The sequence below is a fragment of the Zingiber officinale genome, chromosome 9B, assembly GCF_018446385.1.
Source record: "Zingiber officinale cultivar Zhangliang chromosome 9B, Zo_v1.1, whole genome shotgun sequence".
Classification (NCBI taxonomy): Eukaryota; Viridiplantae; Streptophyta; class Magnoliopsida; order Zingiberales; family Zingiberaceae; genus Zingiber; species Zingiber officinale.
The window spans coordinates 95,578,403-95,590,638 of NC_056003.1; the positions used below are offsets into that span (position 1 = coordinate 95,578,403).

The 12,236-nt window shown below is 37.6% G+C and overlaps 1 non-coding gene and 1 pseudogene across 1 annotated transcript; one reads left to right on the forward strand and one right to left on the reverse strand.

The window, feature by feature from the left end:
* Nucleotides 1-7,092: 7,092 nt before the first annotated feature.
* Nucleotides 7,093-10,107, reverse strand: LOC122023181 (annotated as a pseudogene).
* On the forward strand, nucleotides 7,268-7,345 carry LOC122025994. The gene has a single exon (XR_006123981.1). It is a non-coding gene; the product is annotated as a small nucleolar RNA snoR35 (small nucleolar RNA).
* Nucleotides 10,108-12,236: the final 2,129 nt, after the last annotated feature.

Sequence of the window (12,236 nt, forward strand, 5' to 3'; positions counted from 1 at the left end):
GTGGTCGAAGTTCTTCATTTCTAGGAGATTGTTGATAACCGAAACTTGCTTGGAGAAGAAGGAAGCTTGGGTGGATTCTAGTCTCGGTAGATCGTCGCCCACACGACGTCCGAGATAAGAAGAGGAATACGATAGAAGATCGTGAGGTTTATTAGCAACAAAGAAATGTATAACTAGTTGTCTTGTTCCGCATCATACTAGTTTTTCTTTGTATGGATTTTGAAATACCAAACACAAGAGATTAACGTTTCTAGGTTTCAGATTTATGATTCGAATTTGTGTTTCTTTTGTTTTTTCGATCTTGTGATTCGATTGTTCTTATTGGTTAAACCTAGGGTTACTATAAGGAGATTAAATATTGAATTTCATTGAAAGGCTTTGTCTAGGAAGTGGTGGATGATCCCATACCCAAGAAGGCCTAGTGCCTTGCCATGTTTAACCTGGAAGCTGATCTCTGAAATAAATATTTAATCAAATTTGTAACATAGGTGGATTTGGATTAATAATGTTAAGCATCATTTGCGATCCAAGTCTAAACCTCTAAGAACAGATAAGTTGAGTTTGGAATCAATAATGTTAAGTTCTGTTTGCGATTCCAAATTTAATTTCTAAAGAACACAATAGGTTGTTAGGAAAGGTTCAGGACTTGTACAAAATTTTTGTATAGGGGAACCGATACGATATTCCGAGTAGCAACCAACAGAGAGCACCCTCCATGGTGTTGTAGGCACCCTCCATGAGCTTCATAAGCAGGTCTCAAGAAGAAGCAAGGTACATCATTAGAAATGCGATCCATCTTCCATGTGCTGCTTAAAGAACGTTCCGACAGAGCCGCAACTCGACCCCGATGACCAGAAACTTCAAGTTCACTATTCTCTTTTGTTGTTGGTATATTTTACTGCATTTAATTGTACTTTAAAGTTGTAAAGATTTATGAATTAATAGTGATTACCCACTGAAAGTAATCAACGATAGTGGGCCTTGGAGTAGGAGTCACCTAAGGCTCCGAACCAAGTAAATCTTGGTGTTTACGTTGTTTGTTCTGATTTCTAATGCGTTTACTCTTATTCTTCCGAAACAAAAAATGAAAGCCATGAGCGCTATTCATCCTCCCTCTAGCGCTTTCAATCCAACAATTGGTATCAGAGTGAGGCCACTTCAAATTGGTACAACCACCATTCAAGCAATATTTTTCGTGGTAATTTTTGATTTTTCAGAGTCGATCAGAATCGGTATAATTGCCGTCTTCTGATCTATTTTTGGCAATCAAAGTGTTTGCTCGAAGCTGGTGCAACATCACTCGATTTCAGGGTTTATTTTTTTTTTTTATCCTGCACTACTAATCCAAGATTAAGTCTTGGAACAAGTTTTTGCTTTTCCTTGTGTGTGAGATCTCCCTTTACTATAATGGCCCATCAAGAAGGCTACAGCACACCCCGCCCTTCGCTCTTCACCGTTGAGGACTTCAGCACTGGAAGGGCCGAATGGAGTCATACCTCCAAACTCAGTTCGAGACGTGGATGATCATCAAGACTGGGATCGCACTTCCACTCGACGGCTCGGGAAAACCGATAGCATGAGAGAACTGGGATGCAAGCATAATCATGAAAGTCGAGGTCAACGCCAAAGCAACCTGCACCCTCCAATGCAGCCTTACAAAGGAGGAGCTGAACCGAGTCGGCCCATTCTCAAGCGCAAAAGAATTGTGGGAGAAACTGATCGAGCTGCACAAGGGCACGCCCGACACAAAGGTAAGTAAGCGTGACTTACTTTTTAATAAATTGTATAACATCAAAATGTAGGAAGGAGAGACAGCTAGCCAACTTCATACGTGAATTCAAGATCTCTTGAACAAACTTCAACTTATGTGACAGAAGTGGTGAATCACGACGTTATAAGGTACGCCATTAATGCCTCAAGGAACACTTTGTAGGCTTCCATGGTTGATGCCTACAATATTTCTGAGGATTTGTCTTTAATTAAATTAGATGAGTTATTTTCTGAATTCGAATTACATGAAGAGACTAATGCTCAACCCGTCGAGAAAAGTGTTGCTTTGTTTGCAGGTACAAGCAAGACAAAGGAAGCAAGGAAGAAGAATCAGATCGAACCTGAGTCCGAAGAAGAACCAGACTCGGATAATGACGATGATGAGATAGAAGCTGAACTCGTCAACCTAGTATGCAAGCTCTACAGAAAGAAGAAGGGGTTCACGAAGAAGGATATCAAGAAGGTGGTTCAGTCCAAAAAGGTACAGACAAGTCCAAAGGTAAAATTTGAAGTAACCTGCTATAGGTGCAACCAAAAGGGACACGTCAAGGCCAATTGTCCCAACCTAAAAGAAGAAAAGAAGCAGAGAAAGAAGAAAGTACTACAAGCCATATGGGATGAGTCCTCTTCAAAAGATTCCGACGAAGAGCTCGAGCAGATGAGCTTCCTTGCACTGACTGCCCGGAAACACATCGACGAATCGGAGACCGAGAGCAAATCGGAAGCTGAGTCTGAGCGAAGCCACGAATCCGTATCCATTTCCGAATGGCCTAAACCCACTGTAAGTGCTTGTCAAATAGATAAATTATACATTTTAGTTAATTATTTGTTACGTAAGCTAGCTAAATCGAATGCCCGGGTCAAGTCACTTCAAAAGGAAGTAACATTCCTTAAAGATGTGACTAACCCTAGCTCCTTGACTAATCTTGATCAGACTTGAACCTCAACTCAAGTCCAAAAGCTTGAGGAAGAGAATTTTAGCCTGAAAAATCAAGTCAAGGAACTAAAGGATACGTTGGAACGGTTTACTCTGGGTTCCAAGAATCTTGATCTGATTCTTGGAAAACAGCGAGCCGTTTACAACCGATCCAGACTTGGATTCAAGGCTAAAAGAAAATACAAGTCATATTTATCTCTAGTAAATATAGATAATAGCAAATTAGTCCAAGCATGGGTCCCCAAGCCCAACTTAGTTAATCAAGTTATACTTGGACAATATTGGGTCTCCAAGGATCAAATCCATTACCTTGATAAACCATATCGAGGCTATGATCTAAGGGAAGCCAATAGGAAGACCATTTTTAGAATTGTTTGATGATTGCTTTTTACTGCTTTTATTATACATGCTTAGATTATGCTAGATAAGAACTTAGGCATAATTTACACTTGAGTAGTTAGACCTAGGGATTTCAAAAGAAAAATTAAATATCCAATTTCTTTGAGAGACTTTGTCTAGAAGTGGTGGATGATCCCATATCCAAGAAGGCCTAGTGCCTTGCCACAATCTGGAAGCTAATCTTTGAAATGTGTATTTAATTGACCAATTGAAAAACCTGAGTCTAACTCAAATGTAAATTAATCCTTAGATATAATTTAAATCAAAAGATAAAACTAACAATCTCACAAAATCCACAAGGTTCCCTGATAAATGGGTGAGATGGACCTAGATATAATTTAGAATGAATTAAAATCAATTAATCAAGTTTAATCAATTTCAACTTATCAATATTAACGGTTTCAAATAAAATCAATATAATCAATTTTAACTTAATTAATTAATCAATTTCAATTTATCAATATTAATAATTTCAAATAAAATCAATATAATCAATTTCAAATTAATTAATTAATATTAAATTAATAATTAAAATCAATATAATCAATTTTAACTTAAGTAATTAATCAATATTAAATTAATAATTAAAATAATCAATTTTAAATTAATTAATATTAAATTAATAACTAAAATCAATTAATCAATTTTAACTTAATCAATTTAACATGATTAAAATTACTAAATAAGTTAAAAATACTTAATCTGACCAATTCAGAACTTCAAACTGATTAACTCAATAAAACCATCTCACAATCACCCATAGGGATATCATGTTTGATAGCGTAGACTGGGTGAGATGGAACATTAAAAGTTAATTTCAATGAAACTATCTTTTTATCCGTCAAATTGAACCAAATCAAATACTTTATGTGTAGGAACATAAAGATTTGGATCAATAGATGTTAGATAGTGGATGCTCCAAGCACATGACTGGGGATAGATTAAAATTCACTAAGCTGAAATACAAGAACCTAGGGTCCGTTGCATTCAGCAACGACAAAACACTCAAGGTAATCGGAACAGGTAATATCCAACTGAGTTCCGACTTCTATATTCGAAAAGTTTTATTGGTTGATCGATTAAATTTTAACTTACTAAGTATTAGCCAATTATGTGACTCAGGGTACTTAGTCATATTTTCAAAATCTGAGTACTTAATTAAAAATGTCAAAAATCCTAAAATCACACTTAAAGGAATTAGAAAAAAAAATCTATTCAATTGATCTACCAACCTCCTTACTTAAGTGTTTATTGACACAACAAGAGGAAACTAAGCTGTGGTATATAAGACTGAGTCACACTCATACTAGAATCATTTCAAAAATGAGTCAAAATGACTTAGTTAGAGGCTTTCCCAAATTAAAATTTACGAAAAATTCAATTTGTAATGCATGTCAACAAGGTAAACAAACCAAGTCAACCCATAAGTCAACCAACTTAAGTAGAACTAACTCAATACTTGAGCTCCTGCACTTAGACCTGTTTGATTTACATGGGGCTAAGTCACTAAGCAAAAACCAGTATTGCTTAGTAATTGTCACGCCCCCAAAGGAGTCCCTATCAAAAAATTTTAGTAGTATCTCCCCTGTACCGGTGACAATCTGAGGCATATATACATACAAAATACATCAGCCACATACGACTGGAATATACACACAACCACGCATTTAATAATGCAGCCTACACAGCTGAAACATAGCATAACTATGCAGTTAATAATGCAACCCACTCGGCTGAAACATAGCTCAGCGGAAATCACAAAATAACGAATATGAAACGAACAAAACATCTAACTGTGAGTCGACTCGACTTGACACATCATCACCAAACCAAATACAAGATACCACAAAACAAGACTCCATACAACAGAATACACAAATACAAGAATAGGTACAAAACAATAATGTGAAAAAAAGCACTAACGGTAGAAGAAGCTCGATGTGACATGGGATTGGCGGGCAGGATCTCCAGGTGACTCCATAAATCCTTTACCTGCTACCTGGTGAAATAAACTAATTTATGGGGTGGTGAATACTAAGACTCAGTGGGTAATAGATAGATAGTGCATGAATATACTAAAGAACTAGAGATACAAAGGTATACAGTCTCGTAGGAAAAATAACATATACTAAAGTGATATCATAGTAAATGTCCATACCTGAAATCATATCCTAGGCTGGTAATAGAAGGTCCGGTGTAGCAAAGACCCGGTATAATACTACTCATAACTACATGGGTAACATGCGAGGTATATACTTATTAACAATAAGTAAGCCAGTGCCTAAACACATACCACAGATATATAACTCAACATAAGTAAGCATATCTAACATATGTATATACTAATGCCACAACATAAGTAAGCAACAACAGTATAAGTAGGTAATAGCAGAATAAGTATGCAACAACAACATAAGTAAGCAACAGCAGTATAAGTATAATAACAACAGCGTATGCACGGATGGCCACCCCGCCCACCCCTCTACACCACGACCCCGTATGGTCGAGAGGCCAGATCGATAGCAACTGTACAACACTCCAACCGCCACTACTCTCGAGTGACCGAGTGGACAGTTTACATAGTAGCTATCTAGTTATGTCTGCGACGGAGGTCCCTGCTGCCCGCAACTCCAGCTAACACTACCCATGAGTGAGCGAGTGGGAGCACAACAGGACAAGCGGCGCGCTCCAGCTACCACTACCCATGAGTGGCCGAGAGTGCGGCCCTGGCCAAAGACCCTCTCAACCACAAGGGAGACATGGTCACCGGCATGCATGCAATGACATGATGCGTAAAATGTAACAGTCACACTACAACAAAAACCCTCATAGACATCGGTTTTCCACCGCTGTCTATTACATTATCAGTTAACACACGTTTCATCAACGGTGTAAAATCGATGTAATATTATATGTTAATAACACCAGTTTTGGCAGATACGACCGATGTAATATTAGTTAATGACACCGGTTTTGCAACGGTGGAAAACCGTGTAATATCAATATTGTTTAACGACACAAATCCGATTTATGAAATAGTGAAAAACCAATATTATCACCAAGCAAATCATAAAATTAAGTTAATATTATTAATTCACTAACAAAATCACAAATAAAAATGCACCGATGTATCTAAACACACCAAGTCAATATCCATATAACCAACACATAAATATTCTTCTTACAACATAAAAATGTGGAACCGCACATGGCTCCAAATGGTCCGGATATGGAGGAGGTAAATCAGTGCAGGTGGAAAGTGCGTGGCGGAGATGTTAACCCAGGCGGTGACACCACAAGGATCGACCCCTGGACCTTTCAGCCACGCTCCCCATGCTGCATGCAGGGACTTCTTCTTACAACATAAAAGATAATAGATATATTGCACATCAAGTCGGTATCCACAAATTACACATAACTATTCTTCTTACAACATCAAAAGGTAATAGATAGTACACAAATATGTTTCTTACTGGTGTCAACGTTATCCTTCTTGCTCTGTCATAGTAGCTAAGTTTACCCGTGAAGCTAAACCGGGCATAGATAATCCTCCAAACCGATGCTTCTTCCCATGTTACCACCGCCAACAATGTTGCCTATAGAGCTTGTAAGTCTTGACCCTACATTACCCAATACTAGAGAAACTCCCAAACCAGGAACAGAACTACGATTCCCGGAAGTTGAACTTGAGGAAATACCAGTTATTGACCCAGTGACTCCATTAATATTACTACTACTAAAAGCATGATTTCCAACAACATTAATACCCCCTCTATTTGTGACACCAGAGCCATGAGGCATCTGCATGAAAAAAAATCCAAAATCAATACTATAAAACACATTCAAAGGACCATATGATGTAGTGAAGTAATGTGGAAATAAAGTCATGCCAGACCTGAGATAATGCAACCAAAAGATTGTTTGATGAGAACTGTCCACTAGGAATGCTTCCTCCTGGTTGTTGAACACCACACGATGGTACAACACCCATTCGACCTCTCTGGATGCAAGCGAACCAGAACATTTGGCAGGTTGAAGCTTCCATGAATATTACGCAATCCTTGAAGACCACCTATTTTTTTACAAATTGTAATCAAAATTCCACATACAAGCAAAATTTCACATGAATATGTTAATAAAGTTTATGTAGGAATGTCTAACCAGAAGGATGGAACCTAGGCACTGCCGCAGACTGGCCAGAAAATAATGTGGTATAGGGTCGGCCTGAGGAGTCCGCAAGATTAGATGTTGAACCATTAAGAGTTGACTGTACCAAGAGACCCAGTAATTTGATCAGCAAAAGCAAGACTAGTAAAAGCACAGGGCATGGGCTAGGTGCTAACAAACTTGGTATGCTAACCAACAAGAAAGAAACAACCGCGTCAAGTTAGTATTTACATAAACTGTATTGAACATCTACACTAAACAACAAAAGCTACTCATCTCTAACAATTGAAACTCAGCTAAGAATAAGGGATTATATTATTAATACCAAGAGTAAAATTACATCAGATACAAATCCCATACATAAAATAATAGATAGGCAATTTGGGATGAATATTGAAGTCTATAACTATTTATTCTACTTCTCTCCATCAAGCTAGAACATAATGGAGCATAGACATTGATGCTGCTTAGTTTGTCAAGTTGTACTCAATAAAGATTTGATAATCAATTTAGTAACCTTGTGATTTCTTAAACCATGCTCTAAAAATTTGTTTGACAGCATAGATAACTTTCTTAAATTGGAACATACCCTAGTGATTTCTCTATATACACCCTAGTACGATGTTTATGAAATCTATCTGGTAATCATGAATAATACTAAGGAGAATCCAGTAATCATGAAAAATAGTTTTAAATAAAATAAATTAATTCCATCAACGAGAGAAAATATCCCAAATAATTCTCACAAAATGTCTAGATGAAGCCTTTTGCAACTAAGTGTATTTTCTACTGATCAATGTTGTCAACCACAACTATATTTAACAATAAAAACTATAGTTGTTAAATCATACAATTCAAAATTCTCGGGGGCACTACTCAGTTAGTAGGCACAAGATCCAGTTCTGTTAACAAGAGTATTACATGTCAACTGAAAATGAGATGCAATTAAAAAAAAAAATCAAGTAGTATTTCATCAACTTGAAAATATCAGCAGTTATCTAATAAAATTGATTGGTCTAAAAGGAAAACTATGATTTTGTCTCACAAATTTTCCATAGAAAATATATGGAAAGGAGAGAATTAGAAAAACCTGAACATCGAGCATACAGGTTATACAGTCCTACGTCATGCGAATGAGACTAGAAAATGCAATTAATAAACTGAAAATCAGAAAAACAAGAGTTACATTTAGAAGCCAAGACATTATAACTTTGCCAAGTTACATTTAGACTTGGATAAAATGTTACCCATCAGTAATAAAATTATGAATAATGAAACAGGTATAAACATCTGTAAGCTATGAAACATCAACTGAAAAGAAGATTACCAGCATATAAGTCAGTTGTTTGTTCTCCTCCTCTAGAAATTTTTCCTATTCGAGAGATGAAAACCATTAAGAGCAGAAACAAAATTAAGAGAGAAAAAACATTCAACAAATTAAAACTCGAGGGAATATGTATGCCAACATTCTTCTTGTGCATCTTCCAGATTTCCATCTAGAATTGGCAAGAAATGAGAATCAATTCAACAGCACAAAGGTAATCTCAATTGAAATGACAAGCAAATACCATTAAACAAATTTCTCACTTGCTTTTCCCTTGCGCTGGTGACCCAATCTAGAGTGCCTCCTCAATAGGAATCAATTCCTTTGGGTAAAGGGAGTTGAGATCCTCACCCTTAATATGCCTAATTCGCACAGAACAAAGCCATCATAAGAGAGCACAAACTTCACTAGATGAGTGATACATATGAACCATATGAATCAAACAATATATTAGCACACCAAACCTTAGTTCAATATGCATGTTGTCGTTTTCTTTCTTAACTCGCTCAATTTCAACGCTCAGACTCTGCAAAAGACAGCAATTTGCTTCACGGAAAATTGAAAATGATTCATTTGGTGTAGAGAGAAAAATTGATTTAAAAATGAGATGAATGGAATAAAAAAAATAGAATCTCCATGATTTTGCACAAGATATCAGAAATTTTCTTATTCACCATTTAGATTCATGGACGAAACTAGAGTCATCTAAAACAAAGGAAGAGAGAGAGAGAAAAAAGTGCATTTTTAATTTAGCAACGATACCTCATGCTTGGCATCCTAGAGCTTTTCGCCGGAGTTAGTCTGGTACCTCATGCTACTTTTTTTTTTCCTAATTTTGCGCCAAGGGAAAATGTTTTTATCTGAGATTATTATTCGCAGAGTTCGCATTAAGTGAGCAAACTAAAACGTAAAACGTGTAATATTTGAGAAATCTAAAATTAGGAAATAAGACCAAGAAGGAAGGGAAAGGAAGAACGGAGGTGAAGACAAAGAAGCAAAGATAAGCAACAAGAGAGTTGGGGATATTAAAAGCAAGAATGGAAAAAGGGGGGAAAGAGCTTCATCTTGGGAGCCCAAAGGAATCGGGTTCTCAGATAAAGCACCGAAAAAGAAGAGGAAAGGAAGAAATTTTGGATCCAACATTTATGGGATCATTCAAAAAAAATACGAAGCAGGAAGATGAACACAAAAAAAAACCAAAAAACCACCGAACTCAGACCTAAACCTCGATCATTGTCCCCGTAGCCGTACATCTGGGTTAGAAAAAAAACCGAAGAGATCATTCGCAGAGCTCCTAACCAAGTTCCCCTTAAGATTGCTCAAACCAAAATCAACTCCACCACCGAAGAAAGAAACAATAAAAAAGAAGACAGATGGATATTAGAAAGAATAAGAAAACCTCGAACACGCCTACCGAGACTCATTAGTCAAGATTCAGTCTCTCCATCCTCTCCACGCAGCAAAACTGGGACAAAAGAGGTGGAGAAAACGCAAGAAAACTGAGAGAGGAGAGTACCGAACACGCTGTCTCGAATCCAACGCCGACCACAGGAAACGAAAACTCTCGCTCGATTTCTCGATTCCGCTCTTCAATCGGATTCCATTGATCCTGGATGAAACTAGAGTCATCTTCATTTGGTGTGGTTGTCCTGATCGAGAGAGGAAGAGGCGTCGGGAAAGTGGTCGTGGTGTTGCGACAGTATACGGCGGACGACGTGATATAGATTTAGGTTTAGATAGAAGAGTGAAGTCTTACAAATTTTGGATAAGTATTAGTGGAAAAAATAAATTATTTTATTTTATCATTGATATGGGTTAGGTTTTGTGGGTCCCCCGATGAGGAAAGGAAAGGAAGTAAGAAAACCAAAGGGATAGGCTAATATCGGCCGGGACATACCTCAATGAGAGGTAAGTCTATATATCGACCGAGATATGCTTCCCAGGAGGAAGATCTACATACCTCAAAGGAGGTAGGCTAATATCGGCCGGGACATACCTCAATAAGAGGTAAGTCTATATATCGAGAAATATGCTTCCCTGGAATAAAGAGTAGACTGTAGACCACATTCTCCTCCTGAGGCGCTAAAAAATTCGACCTGTCCGCAGTTAAAACTAGTGCAAAAAGGGAAGAATCATGCACCTCACCTCACCTCACATCGGAGTTGAGAACTGGTCCAGGCCAGGACAACCCATGGCTCGCTAGTCAAAAAGGGAACTAGTCAGAGACGCAAAGTTTTACCCACCCTACCCCTGGCCTTTCTCATTCAATTATCCAACTATATATGTATGTCCGATTCCAGACGTTCCTTCAAGAACTAGCCTTGCTTTACCCTACCAAACAGATCGATCGATCGAGCGATCGAGGCTGAAAACATTCATTCCCTAGCTCATGATACGATGCAGCTTTACCAGGATGGGTCAATCGATCCGTGATCGATTGAGGGCTCCCAATCGATCCGCTGAACGATTGGGGTTTCTGATTTCGCAACAAGGTTCTGATTTTAGCACTGTTTCGTGCCTAAATCACACATACAAGTTCTAAAATGGCTGAGAAACATTCTAACAATAATTATTCAATATTCTAAGCATAGCCTAATGCATAGTTCACTAGTTCATGGTATTTAAACATACTAAAGTGCGGAAATAACATTATATGAAATTTAAAGTCTTAGTTTGCTAGTTTCTCCAAGATCTTCATTCCAGGTTCCTTCCACACCCATCCTCCTTGCATTGACATCCAGCCTCCGCTAGTCCAACTTTCCTTTACCTTTATCTGCAGATAAGAAAAAGAGTATCCGTAAGCTTTATGCTTAATAAGAAACCATCTACCTCACAAAACATGCATACGATGCAAATTATGCTTTGAAAACATGTTATTTGAAAAACGTATTGAATATGCTAAACATGCCATGACATACAACACATAGAATCAACACTAATCATGGCCATAAAGCTAATCATAACTATCACATCGCATCAATAGGAAAACTAGACTGATATAAAAAGCTGAGATAAGCTAATGCTGAAGCTGTACTGATTTCACATAACTATTTTGTGAGAGTTTGAAAACTATATATATATATATATATAAATAATAGATGAAAATACTAATCATGCTGCTGATGGGCCCGGTGACTGTACTTGTTGTGCGCGCATCCCTAACTAGACCCGGGTTTGCAAGTCCCGAATTTAGTAGGGTTTACTAGGTTATCTAAACCTAGGGACGACTGTGGGAACCCAACCCAATGGATATCTGATCTAGTACAGTGCCATTGCTAAAAGTAAAATACTGAACGTAAGCTAATAATGCTTATCTTGCTTTTACTAGGTTGTCTAAACCTAGAACTAGGTTGTCTGAACCTAGAGGCGACTGTGGGAGCCCACCCATTGGACCGTAGTCCCATATAAGCTGTAGTAAAACTGCATATACTAAATAAATGCTTCTATCGCATTTAGCTAAACTATTAAAATGCCTAAGTCGCATTCTAATTGTATTGGACATACTATCGGGCACTTGGCGTGCGCTGTTGCACACCCTATGTGCCACAAATCCATATACTACTAAACTAAAGCATGCAATCACACGAGAACTACTTATACTGCAGGTGAGGGGTTTCTTACCTCTTGCGCTAGTTTTCT